Genomic DNA, 24,995 nt, shown 5'->3' with positions numbered 1-24,995 from the left:
GCTTAGAGGGGTTAAGTGATTTTCCTGAGGTCACACAGCCAGTAAACGAGAGAGATGAAATCTAAACTCCTAAAAGCCTGTGCTTCTACCCAGAGGACACATGCCAGTGCAGAGAAGACCCCAAGGCAGAGCTCAGCTCAACATAAAGACATTGCTACTAGCCCAGTGATGGGATAGGCTGAGTAAATGAGCCCCTGGCCCACGAGAGGTTCATAGGCTGCAGGGTCCCCTGGTATGTAAAAGAAGAATCTGAGCCTCAAAGGAGATTAGATAAATACATTCCAGATGGGAGATGCTATAACTGTTAGGGAAGTAGGATTTGGAAGAGCTAGAATTTAAGAGGAAGGTCAGGAAGGTGGTAAGTGTGTCAGCCAAGATGCAGAGGTAGGGATCACAGGTGTGTCTGAGGGTAGTAAGTGAAAACTGATTGGCTGAAGCAAAGACCCTGTGTTGGTCAAATCTCCCCTGGCAATGGGCAAGGTCTAGCAAGGCGATGGGGTTGGGTTAAGAGGACCAGTGATTAGAAGTGGCCAGGAAGATTTGAAAAGGTGGGAAAGGTAGGGAGAAATGAGTGCCACATTCTCAACAGAGTCATTGGCACAAAGAGAGAAAACTCAATTTCCGCCTTTAAGAGCCAGGAGCCAGCTATCTGCATCCAAAAGCGAGGGGTCAGGTCACCACGGGATCAGACACTGGAAGCAAGAGCCAGGCTGGGGGTCCTTGGAAATGCTTCTGGCTGCAGCATCCACGTCACAAGTGGTATTCCTGCAGCTGCATGGGTTAAAGGTGCAGGGCGCTGGGGGCAAAACAGTGTTGAGAGTGGCAGACCCACTTCTACCTAGTGGGGCTGGCTTACCCCCGAGGTGCCCCCCACCCATGGTACAGCAAAGCCCTCGGAGGATGAATAGAGAATCAGCCCGAGACCAGAACAGCCCATTCAGTCCAGAGCACGGTGACACGGCGCCTGTCCCAGAACATCCATCTGGGCAGAGGCAAGCAAACTGCAGCTCTGAATCTGCTCTTGGCCATTTTCTAGAAATGGCTTCACTGGTTTCACTTGTTTAAAAAAAAAAAAAAGGAAAGGAAAGGAAGGAATATGGTCCAGTTCCGAGGGCTAATTGCCTTTGCTCTCAACTAGAGCCCATGCTTTTTCCGGCAAACATGCTCTCCTGTCGCTGTGCCACCAGACCCACTCTCCATTTCCAATCAGCCCTGAAAACAGCCCTTGATAGAGATAATAGGAAGAACAAAGAGAAATTCAGAGGAGCAGAGAGAGGGAAACAAGTCATGCCTAACAGGCAGCCCTGAAGTTGTTTTCATAAAGAACCCTTCAGTTAGTCCCTGATTTGTCTCCAAACAGCGAGGAGTTCAATAAATCCCAAGAAACAGACTTGGACCGAGACCAAGGGTTCTTTGACTTTTTTAGGTCATAGACTCATTTGAGAATCTGGAAAAGCACAGACCCTCTCTCTCACCAGGAAAATGCACATAAACACATATTCCATATATTAATTCAGGGGCTCAGAAACTCCACCGGAAGCTCCAACCACAGACCCTAAAGACCCTAGTTAAGAACGCATGATATAAGCAATCTCTTTTTTAAAGGCTCTCCTACTTATTTCTCTCTCCCTCTCTCTCTCTCTTTCTCTCTCTCTGCGAGTGTATGTGTCTGTTTATAAGGAAAAGGTTGAGCTACATTTCTTCAGGCATAGTCTAAGGGATTTTTTTTTAATTGTTCGATTTGAAATTTTGTAAGTCTTTCTGCAAATAACTGAGGGTGAGGGTCCAAAGAAGGGGGGTTGGTTCTATGTGAGCCATTCTCAGCAAAGACACTCACTGAGGGAGTCAACCCTCAGCCTTGGCACTCTCCCCTGCAGGCCTGAGCAAGAACAGGTGTATCACTAAAAGGCTAATAATGGCCACCGGGTCTGGAGGGGCTGTGGGAGCCCGGAGCCTCACACCTGTGGAGAATGGTCTATGCCAGGGCTTCGCAAACTTTACTGTGGATCCAAATCACCTGGAGGTCTTGTTAAAATGCAGATTCTGCTTCAGCAGGCCTGGGGTGTGGCGGAGATCCTGCACGTCTAACAGCATCAAGTGATGCTGCTGTTTTGAGTAACAAGAGTCTATGCAATGATCAATTCCATTCTGGGTCTGAGAGCAGGGACAGAAGAGGGGCTGAGGGATAAGAAGGAACTAGAATATCAAAGAGAGAAGAACTCTTAGAAATGTTATAGTTCAATCCTATCGTTTTACAGATGGGGACACTGAGGCCCAGAAAGACTTGTTCAAGACCAAACAGCTGGCTGACAGCAGGGCCAGGATGCAAGTACAGATCATCTGACCTCCTGCCCATCTCCACCTCGCCCTGGGTTCTGGTGAGAACCGGACAGGCTTCCTCTCTGGATTCCCAGGTCATCCTGGGCAGTACTCTGTCTCAGGCCTGCCCTCTAAGAGGCCCCCACTCAGCCTGGCACAGACCCAGGCACATGCAGGTGTCAGGGGGCAACTGTGATTCAGCCCACGAGGGACAGAGAGGCTTACCTGGGAGCAGCGCTAACTCGGGGCCTCTCCCTACACACTACAGGCTGTCAGCCTAATAGGCCTGCGCCAATCGCCTGGGGGAAAGTCAGTTCCAATCAGGCCACGACCCGTGGCCAGCAGTCAAATGCAGGGTGAAGGCAGGAGATGCGGCCTCTGCAGGAAGCCAGCCTGGCCCTCCGCCTCTCTCAAACAAGCTCACGCGTGGAGAAGGGGGAAAATGAAAACTGGACTTTCCCACCGCCAGCAACAAGGCCCCCCTTCTACTCTTTTTGTCCAAGAACACCATTAAAAAGATACTGCAGGGCTTCCCTGGTGGCGCAGTGGTTGAGAGTCCGCCTGCCAATGCAGGGGACGCGGGTTCGTGCCCCGGTCCGGGAAAATCCCACACGCCGCGGAGCGGCTGGGCCCGTGAGCCATGGCCGCTGAGCCTGCGCGTCCGGAGCCTGTGCTCCGCAACGGGAGAGGCCACGACAGTGAGAGGCCCGCGTACCGCAAAAAAAAAAAAAAAGATACTGCAGTTCCCTTGAGACCCTGAGCTGCAAATGCTTGGAGAACCAGTGAATCTTTAGCCAATGCAGGCCAGCCTCAAACTCCTGGCTTCCCATCTGTGACCACAGCCTCAGAGTAAATCAGACAGGTCCCTTCTGCAGACAGAATCTATTCCCCTGTGCCTGCTGATCCCGGGCCACAAACACCCATTTAAAAGCATCACATGAGAGATTGTGAAGGCCATGCCATGACCGAGACCATGGGAATGCCACGCTGTCCTCAGAAACACATGTGCAGGGGCAGGGGTGCATCCCTAAGCAGTGACTCAAATTAATTCCACAAACCAGTAAGCACCTACTGTGCGCTACTCTACACTCTTTGCAGTTTCAGGGCCAAGGCAACTTGCCTGAGCTGGTCTCATCTCACATAAACTGAAACCAAAGCTTCTCTGTTCCACTTTCTGCATCACACAGAAACACACAGCATAGATTTGGCGGTGATGCGGCCAAATTTAAGAGCAGGTGCCTTCAACAGCCTTTCAGAAAACATGCGACCACCATCTGGAACTCTTCAGTTTGCCCCTCTCCCACTGGAGAACATCCTCTCCACCTCCTGTTGCTCCCAAATTTGACACCATGAAAAAAAAAAAAATCAGCGTCCAGCCCGCAGTTCGCAGAATCTGACCTCCCTGCCCCTTTCCCCGAGAGGCATGCTGGAGTGACTAGTTCCCCTCTGAGTCCTGGAGAAGCACCAGTTTCCTCTGATGTTACTAGTACCCACAGCTTAGGATTGATGCGAAAACCACAAGATCATTCAAGTAAAGTACTCAGCATGGGGCTGGCAGAGAGTAGGCCCTCAATAAACGGCAGCTATTATGACCATGGTCCTGATGGAGGGAGTAGAAAAGTGGACTCAAGTACCCAAGAGCCACCATTGTTTCTGGACTCTACTAGCCCCAAAATGTTCTACTGAGACAGGATATGTCAGCGGACCACCCCGTGTAGGAGGCTTTGAGACAAGGCCTGACTGGTGCCGTTGGGCTGCAAAGGCTGCTGGTGTGAATGATGTGCTCTGGTCTAGGAAAGCACAACAGAAATTACTTTTGTCAATCACCTCTGAGGGAGGGGGTCTGCCAGAAGCATAAGACTTCAATGGTGCTGCCATTGGAGCCTCGTCTTTTGTAGAGACTATTTTTAGCATAAATACTGTACACTCTGTTATATTGTCAAAACTGACAGATGAGCGTTCTCGTGGCACCCACAGACCATGCATTCAATTGGGAAGATGTTAAAAAAACGTTATATGAGCTTCTCCCAACCGTGGCACAAAGAGTTGCTATGTATCACACGCCATGGCCACTGATATTCATGACAGGTGCCTCTGCCCTCTGCCCTCTGCCATAGGTGTCCTGGCCTCTGAACCCTGCAGCTGGAATTCAGACTCGATTCCATGATGGGCGCATCTCAGTCGAACACTCAGCCAGGAGCAACTGAGTCCAGGGAGTCCACTGTGGCAAAGCATTTGCAAAAACTATATTACAGGTAAGAGGTAAGAGGTGTACTATAGGTAAGACGGGATGAGAACTCCATAGTCCTTGGGGGCCTGGCAAACGACCTGTGATTTCTCATCGTCCAGTCTCACAGCCCTGATGCCCTCCTTGGCCTCCCCCCAGGGGAGCCACTGCTTGGGGACAAGCAGGGGGCAAGAAAGTCAGTACATCTATCACACAGGAAGACCCAGATCACTTCTCAGGTCCTCCTGAGACTAAGGAATTCTTTGTCTGTTTGGTTAGTTGGTGTGACGTTTTCGTTTTCTAGCCTCCACTCACTATGGTCCTCTGACGGTACCCCTGCACCATAGTGCCCAGCATGCTATACTCTGCCCAGAATGCTTTTTCCCCCTCTCATCACCCAGCTAATTCTACTCACCCTCTAGAGCTCTACAAGAACGTCACTTCCACAGCCAGGCTGTCTCTGGCCACCCAATTTAAGAGAGCCCTTCTACGATTCACTCTCAGAGCGCCCTGCACTTTTCCTGCAAAGCATGATAACAGTTTGCATTTATGGCTTATTTTTCTCCCTTATTAGCTTGCAAGTTCCCTGAGAGCGAGGACATGCCTCTTCTGTTTGCTTCTGTTTACAGTGCCCAGCACAAGGCCAGGCACAGAGTCCAGCACAGAATAGAGATTCATTAAGCGATACTCACTGAGTCAAATGAATGAATGAAGGATGGATGGATGAATACTTAAGAGGGGCCCAAGGATCGTCTAGGCTGAAAGCCTCCAAAATTCCTCACATTCCTTAATCCATTGCATTCATCCTTAGAGAGGGAGAATCTTTTATCACCTAAAATGGGTGAAATGCATGCCTCTTTGTGGGGGAAAAAACCATGAGCAAATGCAATCGTCTGCCCTTTGGATTGACCAAAGAAGGGCCCGGGGAAGGGGAGGACCCAAAAGTACCTTTTCAGACACTGAAGGGGTGCAAGCAGATCCACGTGAGGCCACTTCGAGCCTTGACACCCTAAATTCTAGGATTTCCAGTCTGCTACCGACAAATGACAGATGCTGAGGGCTCAGTGGGCCTGGCTCAAGCCTCCCTCTCCTTCGCTCAGTGTGTCACCGCAGGGGCCTGTCCCCTTGCTATTCCTCCCGCTCCCCTGAGAGGTGAGCTCCCAGCTCTCGCCAGCATCACCATAACCAGATCCATGGCCAGGCATCCTCAGTCAAGGCTACTTGGTCTTTGGTTTGATCACGATTATAGGAACAGTATTTTTCAACAGGAGGGCAGATTAACAAAGGTACTATCGCACGACATAGAAGAATAAAGACGCGAGTACAAATAGAGAAGAAATAGTGAGGGACGGTGCTGCCTGCTGCAAACGCTTTGGATCTGGTCCCATTTATTTGTTCATCTGCATCCCAGAGGGGCCGGGCACAGTGATAGGTACTGGCTGGTGGAAAGGGAGAGCTGGGTCAGGGGATGCACAGAATAAGCAGGCCCAGGACTGGCGGGCACTATAAGGCCAGTAAATCATGTTACTGCAACTGAGGCAGCCTGGGAAGAGCCCAGGTAGGGCTGGCATCCCTGGAACATTCTTCTCTCCCCAAGGGTGGGAAATTACTAAACAAGAGGTGTAGACAGGCACAGTGGTTGAGGGTCCGCCTGCTGATGCAGGGGACACGGGTTCGTGCCCCAGTCCGGGAGGATCCCACATGCTGTGGAGCGGCTGGGCCCGTGAGCCATGGCTGCTGAGCCTGCGCGTCCAGAGCCTGTGCTCCGCAACGGAAGAGGCCACAACAGTGAGAGGCCCGTGTACCGCAAAAAAAAAAAAAAAAAGGTGTAGTCAGGCATGCCGGCAAGTGGGCCATCAAGGACTGGATTAGATCAATGTGATAAACCATAGTAACAAATTGAAGGAGAAAAACCATATGATCATCTCAACAGATGCAGAGAAAGCTTTTGACAAAATTCAACACCCATTTATGATAAAAACCCTGCAGAAAGTAGGCATAGAGGGAACTTTCCTCAACATAATAAAGGCCATGTATGACAAACCCACAGCCAACACCATCCTCAATGGTGAAAAACTGAAAGCATTTCCACTAAGATCAGGAACAAGACAAGGTTGCCCACTCTCACCACTCTTATTCAACATAGTTTTGGAAGTTTTAGCCACAGCAATCAGAGAAGAAAAGGAAATAAAAGGAATCCAAATCGGAAAAGAAGAAGTAAAGCTGTCACTGTTTGCAGATGACGTGATACTATACATAGAGAAACCTAAAGATGCTACCAGAAAACTACTAGAGCTAATCAATGAATTTGGTAAAGTAGCAGGATACAAAATTAATGCACAGAAATCTCTGGCATTCCTATATACTAATGATGAAAAATCTGAAAGTGAAATCAAGAAAACACTCCCATTTACCAGTGCAACAAAAAGAATAAAATATCTAGGAATAAACCTACCTAAGGAGACAAAAGACCTGTATGCAGAAAATTATAAGACACTGATGAAAGAAATTAAAGATGATACAAATAGATGGAGAGATATACCATGTTCTTGGATTGGAAGAATCAACATTGTGAAAATGACTCTACTACCCAAAGCAATCTACAGATTCAATGCAATCCCTATCAAACTACCACTGGCATTTTTCACAGAACTAGAACAAAAAATTTCTCAATTTATATGGAAACACAAAAGACCCCGAATAGCCAAAGCGATCTTGAGAACGAAAAACGGAGCTGGAGGAATCAGGTTCCCTGACTTCAAACTATACTACAAAGCTACAGTAATCAAGACAGTATGGTACTGGCACAAAAACAGAAAGATAGATCAATGGAACAGGATAGAAAGCCCAGAGATAAACCCACGCACATATGGTCACCTTATCTTTGATAAAGGAGGCAGGAATGTACAGTGGAGAAAGGACAGCCTCTTCAATAAGTGGTGCTGGGAAAACTGGACAGCTATATGTATAAGTATGAGATTAGATCACTCCCTAACACCATACACAAAAATAAACTAAAAATGGATTAAAGACCTAAATGTAAGGCCAGAAACTATCAAACTCTTAGAGGAAAACAGAGGCAGAACACTCTATGACATAAATCATAGCAAGATCCTTTTTGACCCACCTCCTAGAGAAATGGAAATAAAAACAAAAATAAACAAATGGGACCTAATGAAACTTCAAAGCTTTTGTACAGCAAAGGAAACCATAAACAAGACCAAAAGACAACCCTCAGAATGGGAGAAATATTTGCAAATGAAGCAACCGACAAAGGATTAATCTCCAAAATTTACAAGCAGCTCATGCAACTCAATAACAAGAAAACAAACGACCCAATCCAAAAATGGGCAGAAGACCTAAATAGACATTTCTCCAAAGAAGATATACAGACTGCCAACAAACACATGAAAGAATGCTCAACATCATTAATCATTAGAGAAATGCAAATCAAAACTACAATGAGATATCATCTCACACCAGTCAGAATGGCCATCATCAAAAAATCTAGAAACAATAAATGCTGGAGAGGGTGTGGAGAAAAGGGAACCCTCTTGCACTGCTGGTGGGAATGTGAATTGGTACAGCCACTATGGAGAACAGTATGGAGGTTCCTTAAAAAACTACAAATAGAACTACCATATGACTCAGCAATCCCACTACTGGGCATATACCCTGAGAAAACCATAATTCAAAAAGAATCATGTACCAAAATGTTCATTGCAGCTCTATTTACAATAGCCCAGAGATGGAAACAATCTAAGTGTCCATCATCGGATGAATGGATAAAGAAGATGTGGCACATATATACAATGGTATATGACTCAGCCATAAAAAGAAACGAAATTGAGCTATTTGTAATGAGGTGGATAGACCTAGAGTCTGTCATACAGAGTGAAGTAAGTCAGAAAGAGAAAGACAAATACCGTATGCTAACACATATATATGGAATTTAAGAAAAAAATGTCATGAAGAACCTAGGGGTAAGACAGGAATAAAGACACAGACCTACTAGAGAACGGACTTGAGGATATGGGGAGGGGGAAGGGTGAGCTGTGACAAAGCGAGAGAGAGGCATGGACATATATACACTACCAAACGTAAGGTAGATAGCTAGTGGGAAGCAGCCGCATAGCACAGGGAGATCAGCTTGGTGCTTTGTGACCGCCTGGAGGGGTGGGATAGGGAGGGTGGGAGGGAGGGAGGGAGACTCAAGAGGGAAGAGATATGGGAACATATGTATATGTATAACTGATTCACTTTGTTATAAAGCAGAAACTAACACACCGTTGTAAAGCAATTATACCCCAATAAAGATGTTAAAAAAAAAAAGGACTGGATTAGAAGGAAGAGAAGATGCACCAGGCCACACGTGCATGAGAGAAAAAAGGGAAGCGACAGAGTGGGAGGGGAGAAGGAGTTAGGTCCAGAAACCTTGACAGGAACTGCTCCTTGTAGAGCAGAGGACATCAGAGCTTCTTAGAGCCCAGAGATCCATTCCCAGGTAAAGGGTGGGGAGGCGTGGGAGATAAAATCCCCGGTCATCTCACAAGGCCCACAGATGGCAGAAAATCCTAACAGGAGGAGGTACAGGGGAGGCCAGGAGACAAGGTGGCAGAGAGACAGAGAGACAGAGTTCACTGAGAGAAAGCTGCTGCCCAGGTTGTTACCAGGCATGATACTGGCCTCCTGTGGGTGGATCCAGCCTTGCCCCCAGCTCTGGACAGTCACTAGTCTCCTTCTTTTTTTTTTTTTTTTTTTTTTTAAATAAACTAGTCTCCTTCTGTGAGGAGTTCACTACCAAGAGCTGTGGAAGGTCCCAGATTGTATCCTCTTGCAAGCTCACAAGTTAGCCACAGTTTTACAGATGTGGGTAGAAAACGTGAGACCCTTGGATCAGAAACAAAGCTCTTTATTCCTCACAGTCCAGCAGGTAGCACGAGCATCGCGTCTGCATTGGTGCCTCTGGTCCACCCATGGGGACAACGTGGAGGGGCCTAGAGGGATGCTGCACACACAGTGGGTTTGCTCCACAGCTGACGGAATACAAGCTTAGGAAACCTGAACCTTTTAAAATGGGCATCAACCTGCCTGAGGGAGATATTGTCTTTACTGGAGAGTAAAAATACCTGCCATCTGTTCCTCACCCCAGAGGGAGACACTGTCTGCTTCTTCCAAGGCTGCGGGCTATACAAATATCCCCAAAGACAGAATCTAGAACAAAGGCCGTCAGTGCCTCTGCTCACAAGACTTGCAGGCATGCAAGAAACCCCCAGAGAATTATCTCCCAACACTCACAAACTGCAGAGAGATAGACTCCTACCCTCCCAAGACAGCTCCCATCTCGTCCCTGGGAAGAGCACAGGATAGAGCGGGCAGGGATGCTTCAGGAAGAGAAAGTCCTCACGCCTGGTCTTGAGGGATGGCAGAGACAACCTCACGCTATGGTTGGCTCGTCCTGAGGAACGCCTCCTCTATTTCACTATTCCTCCTCTATTCTTCTATAATTCCACTTTAAAACATGGGTCTGCCAGGGTACAGAGGGGCAAGGAACCGTGCATGAGCAAACAGAATTCGCCCTGCCCTCCTCCAGGGAAAAAGATGCTCTGGAGTTTTTTTAAGATTGCCTAGAATCTGAATCACATTCGAAGCCATTCTCTGGCCACTGAATAAGCACCCGTTACAGCTCCCAATCTCCTTCCACTCTGTCTGTGGCACATGGCATTCCACCCCGCGGTAACGGTGTCCCCGGAGTTCTCCAAATACGGCCTGGAGGGTCCTGCCCTCCAGGTTCACGCCCTGAAGCAGCCAGAGGGGTAAGGGGGCCTGCACATGTACCTTTCTCTTCACAACAGGCAAGTGGTGAGAAATTTAGAACTGGGTCACCTGGCTTATCTTCTGCCCTCATTGAGAAGATTAATTCACAAACCTTGCATTCAGAAGGCAGGTCAGGTGGCCATTTCAATGACTCCTCAGATCATTTTACCTTTACCTATGGGGGCCCACCCAGCAGCCAGGATCACTCAGGGTCACTCTTCTGAATTATAAGTAAGTCACAGCATATGACACCACCAGCCCTTTCTCACAGATTTTAGAGCAGAGATGCACATGCCACAGTACAGGATCCCCCATGTGAATAGCCCCCGCCTAGGAGCTCTCTCAAGGTTTCCACAAGCCCCTAATCTTCTGTCCCTCTCCCCAGGATCTCTTAAACAAATGTTATATGTTCAATTATTGCATTGGCCTATTTAATTGATTTATATGCACTTTAAAAAGCTTTACACTGTGCAGGAAACACATCTATCATAATCCTTGACTGAATTGGAGAAAGGAGAAGGGAGAAAGGGAATTAAAATTTATTGAGCACTTATTATGTGCCAGGTAATACACAAGGTACTTTACATACATTACTGAGTTTAATCCTCACAACTGCCCTGTGAAGTGGGTATTTTTTCCTACTTAGCAGATGAAGAAATTGAGACCTATAGAGGTTAAGGGACTTGCCCACAGTTACAAAGCATCAGCTGGAAGAAGCAGGACTCAACTGCAGCTCTGATTCCAAGCTAACATGTACTTCGGGGTTTAAATACCAAGTGTTTCTATAAAAAGTTACGAATAAGGAATGCACCCCTTATTGTAGCATTGTTTCATTGAGGAAATAAGATCCAATTGGCATTGTTCCCTTGAACCACGTCTTTTACTACAACTGGACATGCCCAAGTGCACCATTTCACATTAATGGGGGGATGGGGAGGGATGAGGAAAGGGCCCCTGAGGGATAAGGTAGGGGTGTTTACAAAGCCCAAGAGTTTTCTCTCTGAACACTAACACTTCTTAGAAAATTCTCACTATTGAAAAAACTCTTCAACTATTTCTACTCAATGCCATTGTGAAGGGGTATAGAGAACATTCGTTCATCCAACAAGGGTTTATATATGATAAGTCACTGTGTGTAGGTACAAGGAGACAGCAAAGAACCAGACACTCATGGTCCCTCAGAGCCCACATTCTAGAAACTAAAGTGGTGCTCAAAGTCTGAAACAGCCAGTTAGGCACATCCCTGAGCAGACAGAACAGACACAGGTGTCATTGCTGGGCAGAGTCCAGGGGAGGGGACAGCTGATCCAAGACCCAAGTGACAAGAGGAGAAGCCCTGTACCTTCCCTTCATGACAGAGGTGAGCACTGTCAGTCCATCACGTGCGGCCCCAAGACCAAAGTAAGTCTTGATCTGTTAGTCTGGGTTCTCCAGAAAAACAGAACCAATAGGATGAGATAGATGATAGATAGATAGATAGATAGATAGATGGAGAAAGAGGTTATAAGGAATTGCTTAATGACATTATGGAGGCTGAGAAGTCCCGAGAGCTGCAAATTTACAAGCTGGAGACCCAGGGGAGTGAATGGTAAAGTTCCACTCCAAGTTCAAAGGCCTGAAAACCAGAAGAGCCAATGGTGTAAGTTCCAGTCTGAGTCTGAGTCCAAAGGCAGGTGAAGGCCAATGTCCCAGTTCAAAGACAGTCAGGAAGAAAAGCATTCCTTCTTCATCACAGGAGGGTCAGCCTTTTTGTTCTATTCAGGCCTTCAGCGGATTGGATGAGACCCACCCACATTGGGGAGGGCAGTCTGCTTTACTCAGTCTATCAGCTCAAATGTTAATCTCATCCAAAACACCCTCACACACCCAGAACACACCCAGGTTAGTGTTTGACCAAATATCTAGGCATCCCAGACCCATCAAGTTGACACATAAAATTAAACATCACACTTGGGCAAGTATTTACCCCTTTACTAAGTAGAACCAGACTGCTGAGTTCTTTGATTTTTCATCTGTTTTGTAGTTTTTCTGTCTCTTATTACCAGACTGTCTGCTGTCACTGCTGACGGTCACTGCCCTTGCCCACAGAAGGACCTCTCCTCACTTCTAATTCAATCTGGGTTTGAAAAACAAGAGTGCTATTCTAGTTGGAATTTAATAAACTTGAAGGAATCCACAGACGTGGAGGTGAAATGCTTGAGATGTAGAGCAAATATTTTGTGACATCTCTCTTATCTTCTCACAGGGAACTTTTTTTTTGCATCTATTCTGATTCTTAGAGCTGTGAGCTAGATAAGGCAAGTTACCAGAGAACATGAAGACTTTCTGTATGAGGATGAGTCAAACAAAATTGAAATCACAGGGGCTTCCCTGGTGGCACAGTGGTTGAGAGTCCGCCTGCTGATGCAGGGGACACGGGTTCATGCCCCGGTCCGGGAAGATCCCACAGGCCGCGGAGCGGCTGGGCCCGTGAGCCATGGCCACTGAGCCTGCGCGCCCAGAGCCTGTGCTCCGCAACGGGAGAGGCCACAAAAGTGAGAGGCCCACGTACCACAAAAGAAAAAAAAGTTGAAATCACAATAGAGGGCAAGTCATGGGTAGAAATGTTTTCACAACTTCAGGGGTCAGTTTGGTATTCAGGAATCACAAAACACAACAAATGTGAAAACAGGCAGCTAAACAGAACCAATCCTCCTAGCTTTCTTGTCTATTTAAATTATCCTAGGAAGAATAATTTCCTCCAAAGCCAACAGAATGAATCTTCACTGTGACTTCCCAGGCAATAAGCTAGTCAGATCCTACCAAAGAGTTTCCAGAAACAATGGGTTTTTTACTTTTAAAAATGATCAGAACTTTCAGGACTTAACACACACACAGAACTAGCAACCATTCCGCTTTGGCCCCATTTTATCACGTGTGAGTGTCAAAATTTGTATAGCTTCAAATCAACAACAAGGAGCTGTAATTTTTGTGTTCGTTTGTTTAAAATACCAGCAGTTTTCTTTTTGCTTGTTTAAGCTTCATTTAATACACGCTCCAACCTGCCCCTCTTTGATTGCATTTCCAAATCCTAAATAAAAGTGATAACTCTTTCTGCCAATTGTAACAAACTGCTGGTGCCAGTTATTGCTTTTTGAAAGAAAAAAAAAAGCAAAAACATCTTTTAATACTTAGCTGACAGCTTTATCCAAAAGGGGGGAGAAAACCCTGGCCTTTCAAAGCCACCCGATATATCTGTAACAACCTCTTTACTGAGTTCATGTATCTTCTTTATTGTTCTTCATAAACAGGCTATTGGATCTCTCTAGCCTGCAATGTGAAAAACGAAAAAATTTCCTCCCATCCATGCCTCTCTTATCTCCTAATTGTTTTGTTCTGAGGTAGGGGAGACCCTTATAAATGTCTCTGCTATTTTATATGTCCTCTCCAAGCCCATTCATGCTTTACTCCAGGGCTTTTGACTCCTGTTCTGTTTCCGCCTGAACCTCTATCTGCTTACTGTTCTCCACATCAAACCCCACGAAAGTGTTTGAGATTTCATTTCAGAGGGTGATGTAAGAGAGATAAGAGTCAAAGGCATTTGAAAAGCCACTTGCCAGCGTGTCTGTGCTGCGTAGGTGGAAGGGAGAGACGCAGCTTACCTGACATCACAGAGAACATCCTCGTTCAGGTCTGTGACGTCCACTTCTCTTCTCTGTTCTTTCCAGAGGGCTCTGCAGCTGTGCGTTCTGCTCCGGCTGCTGCAGCTTCAGAGGCTCCTCCATCTCTCTGAGCTCCAGCCTCATCATTGTCCCCAAGAAGCTGAGGTCTGACCACAACAAGAACAGCCCTCGTCAGGGACAGGCAGGTCTGAGCACCTGTGGAATGGCTTGTTGGGGAGGAGGCAAAATTCTTCCATGTGGTTAATTGTCCTATAAATGTAGGAGATGCACACTCCAGGAGAGGTCATGGAAAGGAGTCTGGAGGGGGGAAAAACTGCTCACTAAATCTCAATTCCTTGATGATATGCCTCAGAGTGAGCATCTCAGACTTGAGTACTGGAGCAGTTCCATGCAATAAAAAAAACCATGAACACTCATTAGTTAGGCTTGGCTGTGATACTGCTGTGTAACAAATAATCCCCAAATCTCAGTGGCTTACAAGAGACATTTCTTTCTTTTCACTCTTGGGTCCGCAGGTTGGCTGAACTCAGCTAGGCTTGGGTTAGGTCTGTTCCATGTATCTCTCCATCTTGGAACTGTGACTCACACAAGGTATACATATCTCATGGTGAAGGCAGGAGCACCAGAGGACAAGCCCAAACATTTGAGGCCTGGGCACACCCCCACTTCTGTGCACTGCTTACATGGCCATGTTGGAAGTGAGTGAGGCAAATAAGCATACACCATCCTGAGGAGGAAGAGAGAGGGGATATTGAGTGAATATTTGCTCAACAACAATCCTCTCTACCACACAGACACACACACACACACACACACAGAGAGAGAGAGAGAGAGAGGGAGAGAGAGAGGGAGAGAGAGAGAGAGAGACTTACAAGGTCAAAGAGAACTGCTTTTCAGGGAGGCAACAGTCCTGCAAAATAGGAATTGCCTGCTCTTCCTACCTGCCCCTGGCTGTTTGCAGCAGTTCAACAAAGACATTTTTGGATCTGGGACTGAAAGCAACTTTAAATGCCATCTAGCCCTACATCTTCACCACAAGAAGTTTCTAGTAACAGCTCCAGTGACAGGGAGATCACTTTCTTCAAGGCAACCCACTCCAAGCACACAAAATGAGTCTCCTTCTCCAGTATAGCAATGCCCCAGATGTCAGTGGCCAGCTCTTAGGTATCCCCTAAGCCTTCTCTTCTCCAAGTGAAAGGCCCTGGGTGTCTTTCCCTCAAAGCCCATGGTTCTGAGTCAGTTTCCTCCAAGCATGTGCTATGTGTTAATGCACTTCTCATGTTGGGAACCAGAGCCCCAGAACCACAACATTTGTATAAGCGGAGCAAGGCGATCCTCTCCCCCATTCTGAGCCAGCATCCACCCGACAGGAACCACTCATATGTCTTCCTCAGGTTGAGCTTAAAGTCATCTCAAGTCGAAACAGTCTTACATGTGTTGCTAAACCATTCATCAGTCAACCAATCATGGAGTGCTTAGGATATAGCCCGCATCCTGCGAGGTGCTGGGGACACTGTGGTCAACAAGGTTGACGTACGTAGTTCTGGCTCTCGTGGAGGCTACTTGGAGAGACAGATAAGAAATAAGTAAAGAGGGGGCTTCCCTGGTGGCGCAGTGGTTGAGAGTCTGCCTGCTGATGCAGGGGACGTGGGTTCGTGCCCCGGTCCGGGAAGATCCCACATGCCGCGGAGCGGCTGGGCCCGTGAGCCATGGCCGCTGAACCTGCGCGTCCGGAGCCTGTACTCCGCAACAGGAGAGGCCACAACAGTGAGAGGCCTGCGTACCGCAAAAAATAAATAAATAAATAAGTAAACAGACCAAAAACTAAGAAAATGGAAATACATACTATGAAGATAAAGAATAGATAATGGGAGGAGGGAAAAGGGAAAGCTGTATGAGATACGGTGGCCAGGGAAGGCCCCTCCAAAGAGGTGAATCCTGAAGCCCGGGGAGAAGGCCGACAGGAAGACGGCAGGGAGGAGCCCTGGAAGCCGACTGGGCAGGATGCGGGCCTGCAGGATGAAGGATGGAGATGTGAAGGTAGTCCGGGTGGCCAGGCCTGGTGAGTGGTGAAGGGGGCACAAAGAGCAGGCAGTGTCAGCAGGTCTGCTTGGCCGTGAAGGGAGCGGAGTGTATTCTGAGCACAGCAGGAAGACACTGACGTGCTTTAAGCAGCAAAGGGCACGACGTGACGTGCATCTTCCGCAGCATCCCTGGCATTCCGGGTGTTTGCATCCAAGTGTGTACATCCGAGTGTGCGCACCTGAGTGTGTGCATCCGTGCACGTGGATCGGTGCAGTCCTTTGTGGAGAGAAGGCCCAGCCGGATAACTTGATGTCTGTCCCAAATGAGTTTCTCTTTGTAAATTTAGCCCCTTGGTCCAGCCTGTCGGCCAACAGCCAGATTCTCCTTGCAGCTCTGTGCCACCAGCACAGGCCAGACCAGGAGGAAATGTGACTCTAATGGGTGAACAGCAGAGCCCTTGGGCACATCAACTGAGACAGAAAAAGTATAAAAACCTGACAGAAGAACTTTAAAAGCAGAGCCTTCGGCAACCATGATTTTCAGGAACAAATGGTTCATCTTCCTAAACACCCAGCCCAATGTTGAGGAACAGATCCTGGGTGATGAGCAACAGGGATATAAAACTTCACCCTTGGGAAACAGAAATGCAAAGCACTGTCCTAACCAGATGAGCTGGAGCCTGCCTGCAATCAGCCAGAAACCCCTGGAGTCTTGTCTGACTGGGAGGAAGAGGTCTCTGTGCCCTGCTTCTGCCAGACTCACCAACACGTCTGTGTGACCCCTGCTTGGTGGGCTGGTGCTCTGCCCAGTGAGGTAGCATTGCTTCCACCTTCTCCACCAGCCATCCCTGTGGGTCACTGCACGGGTCTGGACCATGCAGACAGGATGGGCAGAGACCAGAGGACTAGTGAGGAAGTAGGGGGCCCTTCGAGCACAGCTGAGTGGGCAAGGACACTTAAGAATCTGACCCGGGGGGATAAAGGAGAAGCTGTCAGCATAGATGAAACAGGCAGAGGAGATTCTGTGGACAATTAGAGGCTTAGAGTTACCTGGGACTCTCTCCTGAGCCCATGTGCAGGAAGGCTCTTAGATATGCAGGAGACACCTGCTGATTTGCTAGGAGCCAAGGAAGGCCAGGCAAGGCTCACCTGACCAAAAAAAAGAGACAGAAATAGAGATATTTAGATACATATAGGTATATAGATATCTATAGATACAGATGTTTAGATAGATAGAGATATTGATACAGATGTATCTTCCCCAGAACACATCCTGTTTTCAGTGAGTGACCTCCCCCAAGGAGCCAGGAGCTCTGGAAAAGGAAGTAATGACTGAGACCCACACCTGGAGGCGGGCACAGCTTTTGTGGGGGACAGAGATAAAGAGAGCGCCATGCAACTGAAGGATGCTCCAACTCACCCCTTGCTTTTCTCTGCTTCCTCCCCTGCCCAGCCTCAGGGGTACTCTCTCCTTTGTCCCATTGTATCCTTCTTCCTTACTCCAGCCTCCTGGTCTTGTCTGAATAACACAAAGACTTCAAGGGTCAAACCCAAATTATCGAGAAGGAGGTGTTTCAAACTTATTATCCTCATTACATTTTTCAGAGAGAAAACAGGTTTTTAATCAATATGTACGGTATAATCCTATCTTTAAAAATATATTATTTATTACTATAAGGGGCAGAGTATTTATATGTGCATATAAACAGAGGTGAAAAAAGTCTGACAGAACACAGGGGATTTCTAGAGCAGTGAAACTCTGTATGATACTGTAAGAGGGGGTGCATGTCATTATACGTGTTTCCAAATCCACAGAATGTACACCACCAAGAGTGAACCCTAATGTGAGCCATGGGCTCTGGGTAATAATGATGAGTCAGTGTCAGTTCAGCAGCTGTAACGAATGTCCCCTCTGGTGATCGTGGCGGAGGCTGTGCAGGTGCAGGGCAGGGAGTATGTGGGAACCCTCCATACCCTCCTCACAATTTAGCAGTGCACCCAAATTCACATCAGGTTTTTTTCTTTAAAAATATAATCTTTATATTTTTAAAACTTTAGCAGATATTTATCAGACAGATCACAGTCTTCTGAGTTCATTCATTCCCTCGGATATTTATGGGGACCTTCTGTGTTAGACATTTTACCAGAATTGAGTATCAGAATTTAATTAATGTAAGTGATTTACTTTTCTTTCTTCATTCTCTCTCTTTCTTCTTGCTTATCTCTCTTTTCTCATTTTGCAAGTCAACATGTAATGATAATGAACCAAAGGAAAAGAGTTTCAGAGCAGGCCTCCTCCTTTCCCAGCTCTCACACCCCAGGCTAGGCATCCTGGTGGAGAAGCTTCAGACTTCTGCTGTAGTGTTTGGACATGAAGTTCCTGCTCTGCTCTTGGCCCTGGAATGCCGTCGGAGCTCACAGGAAGCCCTAGCCGGCCTCCCCAGTCCCCCAGGAATCCCCGGGGCTAGGATTTGGGTGGCTGTGCAGAGCCCTGTCATCTCACCGAGGTAATATGGCTCTCAGTTCATGCAGCACTGGAGAGGGGGCAAGGGAGACAAATGGAATTTCTGCTCAGTGAGTTGATGATGATAATAAATAAGGTCTTTTCTCCAAAGACTTGAAATCTGTTGGCTCATTTCAATGCACAAAATTATTCATTTAAAAACTCCTCCTCACAGGCTTGAAGTAGATGGGGGATTAGTAATCATTAACCCCATTTTGCAGATGGAGAAACCAGGACCCAGCAGGAGCTGGAGCTCATAACCACTGGCAAAGCAGGTGTCCTGACTCCCCGGCCACTGCCCTATTTGGAGGGGGTGCAGTCACAGCCTCAAGCTGGTACTGGAAGCACAGGCCCAGAAGGTCATGGCTGTATCCTCAAGAGTCTATGCTGAATTCTCCACCTATTCCTCTAACTGCTTCCCACCTCTGACTCTGAGCTCCCAGAGGACCCGAAAACCATTTCTTCCTCTTTCTCTGTCCTCCCAAGACTGAGCAGACTGAGGGCAGGGTCCAGACACTCCCTCTGCTTCCCTCACGCTGAATGTGCTCAGGACAGGGCTCCCCAAAGGCCCCCGATGCTTGGTGATCAATGATGCATGGATCGGCTGAACCATGACGGAATGACTTCCCTGGTCCAGGCTCTCATATTTGCCAGGAGAATACTGCCTGGGAGGCAGAGGCAATCGTGTGGCTCCGAGCAGGGAGAGGACATCCTTTTCCTGCTCTGCCTTTGCCTGTCAGAGCTTCCAGCCTCGGGTAACCATGGTAATCACCAGCATTAACCACGGCAGTGACAGGAGCCTCAGCAAGCCAGCTCTGACCTGCTCCCACTGCAGATGGTGCCCTGGCTTCCTGCAGCACGTCGGTCCCCAGTTCGTACCCCTGCTGCCTGTACCCAGGGGCTGCAAAGGATGGTCTGCCTACCAGACCCAGGAGTCAACGCTGGAGAGAGAAAACAGCCCTAAGCCTCCTGCACCATCAGCAGGACCTGGGTCAGAAGAGGTCGAGGACGTGGCCCAAGATCTTAGTGGCCATGATGGTGGTGCCCAAGGACCAGGGCTTATTCCCTGCACTCCCCGTCCTCTCCCAGCCCTGCCTTCAAAGATGGCAGCCATCAGCTGTCACCACAGGAGGCCAGCCTGACCTGAACCTATGGGTGCCCCTCAGGGCAGGAATTAGGGGCATCCACAAGGAAACTTCTGGGCCACGCCAGAAGAGCCGCAGCTGAGCCATTCTTGCGAAATTTCGGTGCTGCCCCTCTGATCCTGCCCACCGTGCCCATCAGCTGCCCTGCTCCACGTCTGAGACATCGGGAGACAGCTTACCATGTCCCCAGGTCTTCATACCAGGGACACGTCCTACCAGCCCGGCCTCACTTCTTCCTAAGCCCTGCTCCCCATCTCGCCCTCCTATGAAGCATTAAACTTTTTTCCAGGTGGCACGGAGCTGAGGCACTGCCCAGAACCCAGGGGCCCGTCCTTTGCAGCTCTGAGGGCCAGTCCAGACTGCCCACGGGGGACAAACAGAGGCCTTTTCCCAGGTCCTCGGGTGAGGGGAGCAAAGGACAGCTTCTGTGAGCTACCAGAATCCCTGCCGCAGCCGCCCCAGGGTTTGCAACAGGCTTGTGGCCGCATCCGGGACTCAAGGGCTCTGCGAATTCCTGACAAACAACACTAAGGATGGTTGAGCCCAGCTGCTCCTGAGAAATCTTTAAATGGGAAAGGGCCAAAGAATGAGTTTCCCAGGAACCGCTCCCCGAGCCCTGGCTGCCGCCCAGCCTGGCTTCAGCCGGGAGCCCAGCGCGGGTGACGGAGAACGACGCGGCGCTCCCTCTAGCGGCGAACCTCCCGCACAGCGCCTCCCGTCTGCCGGCGAGCCTTCCCGCGTGCAGACGCTCCCCGGGGACCGCGCTCCTGTCCTGTCTCCCGAGTGCAAGTGGTGAACCGGTCAGCTCTAAGGAGCAGGGCCGCCTCACCTGGGCCAGAGGAAGGTCCGTGCCCCAGCGGAGGAGCCCCTCCGGCCTTGAGCCGCTCCCAGCCAGGAGTTCGCAGCAGATCCCCTGACCCGGGGTGAGGCCGCCAAGCTGCCCTCTGCCTCGGTGAGGCCAGGAACGGGCCAGGAAAGCTGCGTGGCCTGCCCCAAACTGAGACCTCTACAAGGTCTCTGGGCTGCTTTGCCAAGCCAAGCAGCGCTGACGGCGCAAGACGCTTCGCAGGCCCACCTGCCCCACCCCTACCCCCCCATCGCCCCCCCTGCGCCAGCAGCCCCCTTCCAGCCCCTACCCCGCTGAGCTACCACAGTTGGGTCACGTGCCCCACCCACCCCTTGGGGATGCACTCTCTTATTCATCTCTGTATCCTCAGCACCACGCACAGTAACTGTCTGTTGAATTCATGTACGAATGAAGAAATAGAACAGCATTTGCTGTGACAAAAGATGTTCCTCTACACAAAGACGATCTGTTTTGCCAGAATCCACAGGAGACTCGATCCGTGCCGAGGAAGTTATGTTCAGTCTCGACTGTGCTCATCCTTTCCACACCTCCTCTCCACCCTGCTCTACTCCTTGAGGAGGAAGGCCCTGTCTACTTTATCTCTGGGTGGGGGTCTCCAGAAGAATGCTGAGAAAAGACTTAAGTGAAGAAGGGAGGGAGGAAGGGATGAAGAGAGAAGGGAGAGAGAGATGGAGGACCTGTTATTCATGTCCAATCAAAGCTGGCTTTTGATTCACACCCACTCTGATTGGCCTGTCCAGTCATAACATCATCAGAGAGCCAGGGGTGCTCTTACTCTAATTAATCAATGTTAGTAGCTTTATTGAAGTATAATTCACATACCATACAATTCACCCACTTAAAGTGCAATTCAATGATTTTTGCTCTATTCAAAGAGCTGTACATCCACCACCACCACCATTTTCATGACCCCAAATAGAAACTCCACACCCATTCACAGTCACTCCTCAGCCCCACCCAGTCCCCCAGCCCTAGGCAACCACCAGTCTACTTTCTGTCTCCACGAATTTGCCCATTCTGGACATTTCATGTAAATGGAATCATACAATTTGTGGTCTTTAGTGACTGGCTTCTTTCATGTAGTGCTCTCGGGGACCATCGATGTTGTAGCATGTGTCAGAACTTCATTTCTTTTTATTGCCTAATAATAGTCCATGGTATGGATATATACATTTTGTTTATCCATGTATCAGTTGATGGACAGTTGGGTTGTTTCCACGTTGGGCTCTTACGAATAATATTACTTTTCCAGTAATAAAAACCAAAACCGTTTGATGTTCCCCCTGCCTCCGAAGAGGATATGAGGTAGTTTACCCTAAAAATGGCAAAGCTACAATCAAATCCAAGACTATTCGCATATTACTGTTTAATTTTGAACTTCCTCCGTGTCTCAGACAGGGTGCTAGGGACTTTCACAAAACATTATCTGTTTTTGAGAGAAAATTTTGAGCTAATTCTTGCATGACAATTGAGTCTCAATTTGCCTGTAAGCTTCTTAACAGCCAAGGCAAAAAGGGAAGTATAAGGAAATGTACATTATATTACTGTCCCACTGGTATCACTGTTGGATCCATCATTCACTCTTCTCCTAGAATTAGGAGAGCAGAGCTGCTCTTTGGGTCTCCATCAAGCATGGAGCCTTATTCCGCCCTGCTCCATGCTTGTTAACCATGTACCAGTTAACCACTGACATCCCCAATACCATTAACTGGTTTGCCCAGCACTTTCATACCCGTGATCTCTTTTAACCCAGTGGGGTAGTGCCTGAGCCGTATTACTAGCCCTATCCTGCAGGTCTTCAGTGTTTCTTCAACCAATGTCTGTTACAAGTCAAATACTATGAGTCCAGGTGAACAAGATAGATACAGCATTGCCCTCCCAGAACTCACGGCCCAGAGAGGAAACCAGACACTAAACAAGCAGACAACTAAGTAATCCCCAAAGCCAAGGTGCTGGGGATGAAACCAAGAGGGAGTAGCGGTGGAGAATATCAAAGCGCGTGCAGAACATACTCCCAGGAGTGGTCAGGAGAGTCCTCCCTAAAGATGGGGTTTTCAGCTGCAACCCTAAGAAGGAGCCAGCCATGTGGTCAGAGGGAGATTGTTCCCTGCAGAGGGAATGGCATGAGCAGGGGCTCTGGGGAGGAAAAGAGCCTGTTGTGTTCCAGGAACAGGAGGAAGCCACCGTGGCTGGAACGTAGGAACAGGGAAGAGGCACAGGCAGGGTCACACGGACACCCAGGGCAGATCGGGAAGGGCCTTACAAACCAAGATAAGGAGTTCGGTTTTTATTTTCAGTGCAATTGGATTCAGTGAAAAGGTTTGGAAAGGAGAGTGATGGGATCCCATTTAAGTTTTGAAAAGACTGCTGTGCGGAAGATGAACTGCAGAGCCAGAGAAGAGGCAGGGAACCCTGTTGGGAGGCTCTTGGAAGGTCCAGGAGGGGATGCCTGTCACCGGCAAGGCGATGAGAGTCACGCTGCAGAGAAGACATAAAGAAGAGGGATATATCACAGGTGGCTCCTAGGTTTTGGTTTGTGGAACTATAGGTAAAGGACAGTGCCATCTACTGAGGTGGAAAAGAGTGGAGAAGAAATAGCTTAGGAGAAATATCAAGAGCTCTGTTAGAGACGCAGTTGGTTTAAGATGCTTGTGTAACGCCCACCTGGAGAGGTCAAGCTGTGAACTGGCTAGGAGCCTGGAGCTCTGAGCCGAGGCTTTTCTAGAGATGCAAATTAGGGACTGTCAGAGTGGAGGTGGCATTTCGAGGCACGGGTATGGATGAGATCACCTGGGGAGATCTCTCAAGCTTTTGAAGCTTTTTTCTGTATCTGCCTCCCGGGTGCCAAAACAATAAGTCAACTCTGTCAGTTCAGAGAGGGGAAAAAAACTCACAGATGATGCTGGCCATTTGGTCCCATGTAGATAAAAGTTTGATTGAGCAACTTTTCTTGCAGTCAATCACAGGTTTGATCGCGTGTGCACAGATACACAAACCCGCGCCTATCCCCCTGACCACGTGAGAACAAAGGAGACTGGGGCAGCCGGCCGGACTCAGGACAGCAAGTGGGCTCGCCCCCCAGAATGGGAAAACAGGCTCCTATCAAGCAGTGAGATTGCACGTCAGTAGGTCACTGCTGCAGCAGAAATGTTACAGCACAGCCATTACTGACGAGCAACAAGACTGGGATAATACTCCGAGGGCTTAAAACAAGAAACGGAGGCTCTGTGTGTCCACACTCAGGTACAAAGGGAAGGGAAGAAGCCCAGCCAGTTTCGACCATCCATATACCACCCCCGCCCACGCACCCTCATCATCTTCACCATCATCGTCAACACTCTGCTGATAGGAGAGACGTTGTTTTGTCCAGTAAAAATCTACAGAAAAATTCCAAGTTTTATTTTTCTGAAAAATCAGCCTTTAATTAAAAAAATTAAAGGGGCTGGGCTCATTGAGAAACGCTGGTGTATTTCTGAGACACAATCCCATGGTTTTCATGATTTTACAGGAAAACCTGGGTGAAAATAAAAGGCTTCTCAAGAATCCCATTCCAGAAGCAAAGACGACTCCAACTTTTGCTGTTTATGAATGGAGGGTGACTCAGCCTCTTATGCCGGCCCCAGGGCCCCAGCCCTGGGGGAAGAGTGGGCGGCAGACAGAGTCTAAGTTAGGGAAGGAGGAATTAGCATGGATTTGCTCGGATGTAGCTCTGTCCAATCATTTCTGAATGATAACGGTGATTCAGATATAAATGAACTAGTGTCAGGAGGAAAAGAAAGAGGTCATCAATCACCCAGTCGTCAGTTATCAATCGTGACGATGGGTCAAGACCCAAGGTGAGAACGGAGGAGAGGAAAACCCAGCCCTCGTCTCAGGAAAACCAAAGACAACAGCACATGCAAAGTTCACAGCAAAGCCAGTGTGCATGTGCCAAAGGCTAAATAAGGCAGAACTCAGCCCTTCGGGAGCTCTTGGGGAGGCAGCACCGTGCAGGGGCAGCGCAGGCAAGCACAGAGGGGAGGAGACCTCAAGCTGGGAGGGGCCCAGAGGATTCAGAGGACAGAAGGTGTGCAGGGAAAGGGTCCAAGCACAGCTCCAAAGCTGGAAGGGAGGATGTGGTTGGGGGGCAGCAGGGAGACCAGTGTAGGTAGGATGCAGAGGGCAAGGGTGGGGACCCAGCAGGCAGGGCAATGGGTGAGCACCAGCAAGAGGGGACAGGAGTAAAGGCTCTGTCTTCAGGCAAGATTTCACCTGACCTGAGCTGTGTAGGTACATCTGCCTCCCGCGACCCCACCTGAAACTCTGCAGTGGGCCCACTGAACTCTGTCCTGACTCCACATTCACTGCAAACACACAGACAAACTGGCTAAACACTGTAATGCAATTTATCAGAACGCATGCCTTGCCCTCCTTTGCCAAGCTTTCAACCA

At 48.5% G+C, this 24,995-nt stretch overlaps 1 long non-coding RNA gene across 2 annotated transcripts in view; it reads right to left on the bottom strand.

Annotated features, from left to right (window-relative positions):
* The window catches only part of LOC113624000 (uncharacterized), a 342,352-nt gene that overhangs the window by 291,478 nt on the left and 25,879 nt on the right, over nt 1–24,995 (bottom strand). For both annotated transcript variants that reach the window (XR_003434160.1, XR_003434159.1), the window contains exons 2-4: nt 17,470–17,568; nt 17,100–17,198; nt 14,005–14,752 (exon numbers count right to left, since the gene is read on the bottom strand). This is a non-coding gene — a long non-coding RNA (uncharacterized LOC113624000). The remainder of the gene's footprint in view (nt 1–14,004; nt 14,753–17,099; nt 17,199–17,469; nt 17,569–24,995) is intronic.

The sequence above is a fragment of the Aethalodelphis obliquidens genome, unplaced genomic scaffold (genome assembly GCF_003676395.1).
Source record: "Aethalodelphis obliquidens isolate GAN/ISIS:26980383/991018 unplaced genomic scaffold, ASM367639v1 scaffold12, whole genome shotgun sequence".
Taxonomy (NCBI): Eukaryota; Metazoa; Chordata; class Mammalia; order Artiodactyla; family Delphinidae; genus Aethalodelphis; species Aethalodelphis obliquidens.
This window is presented reverse-complemented; position numbering and strand designations above follow the sequence as displayed.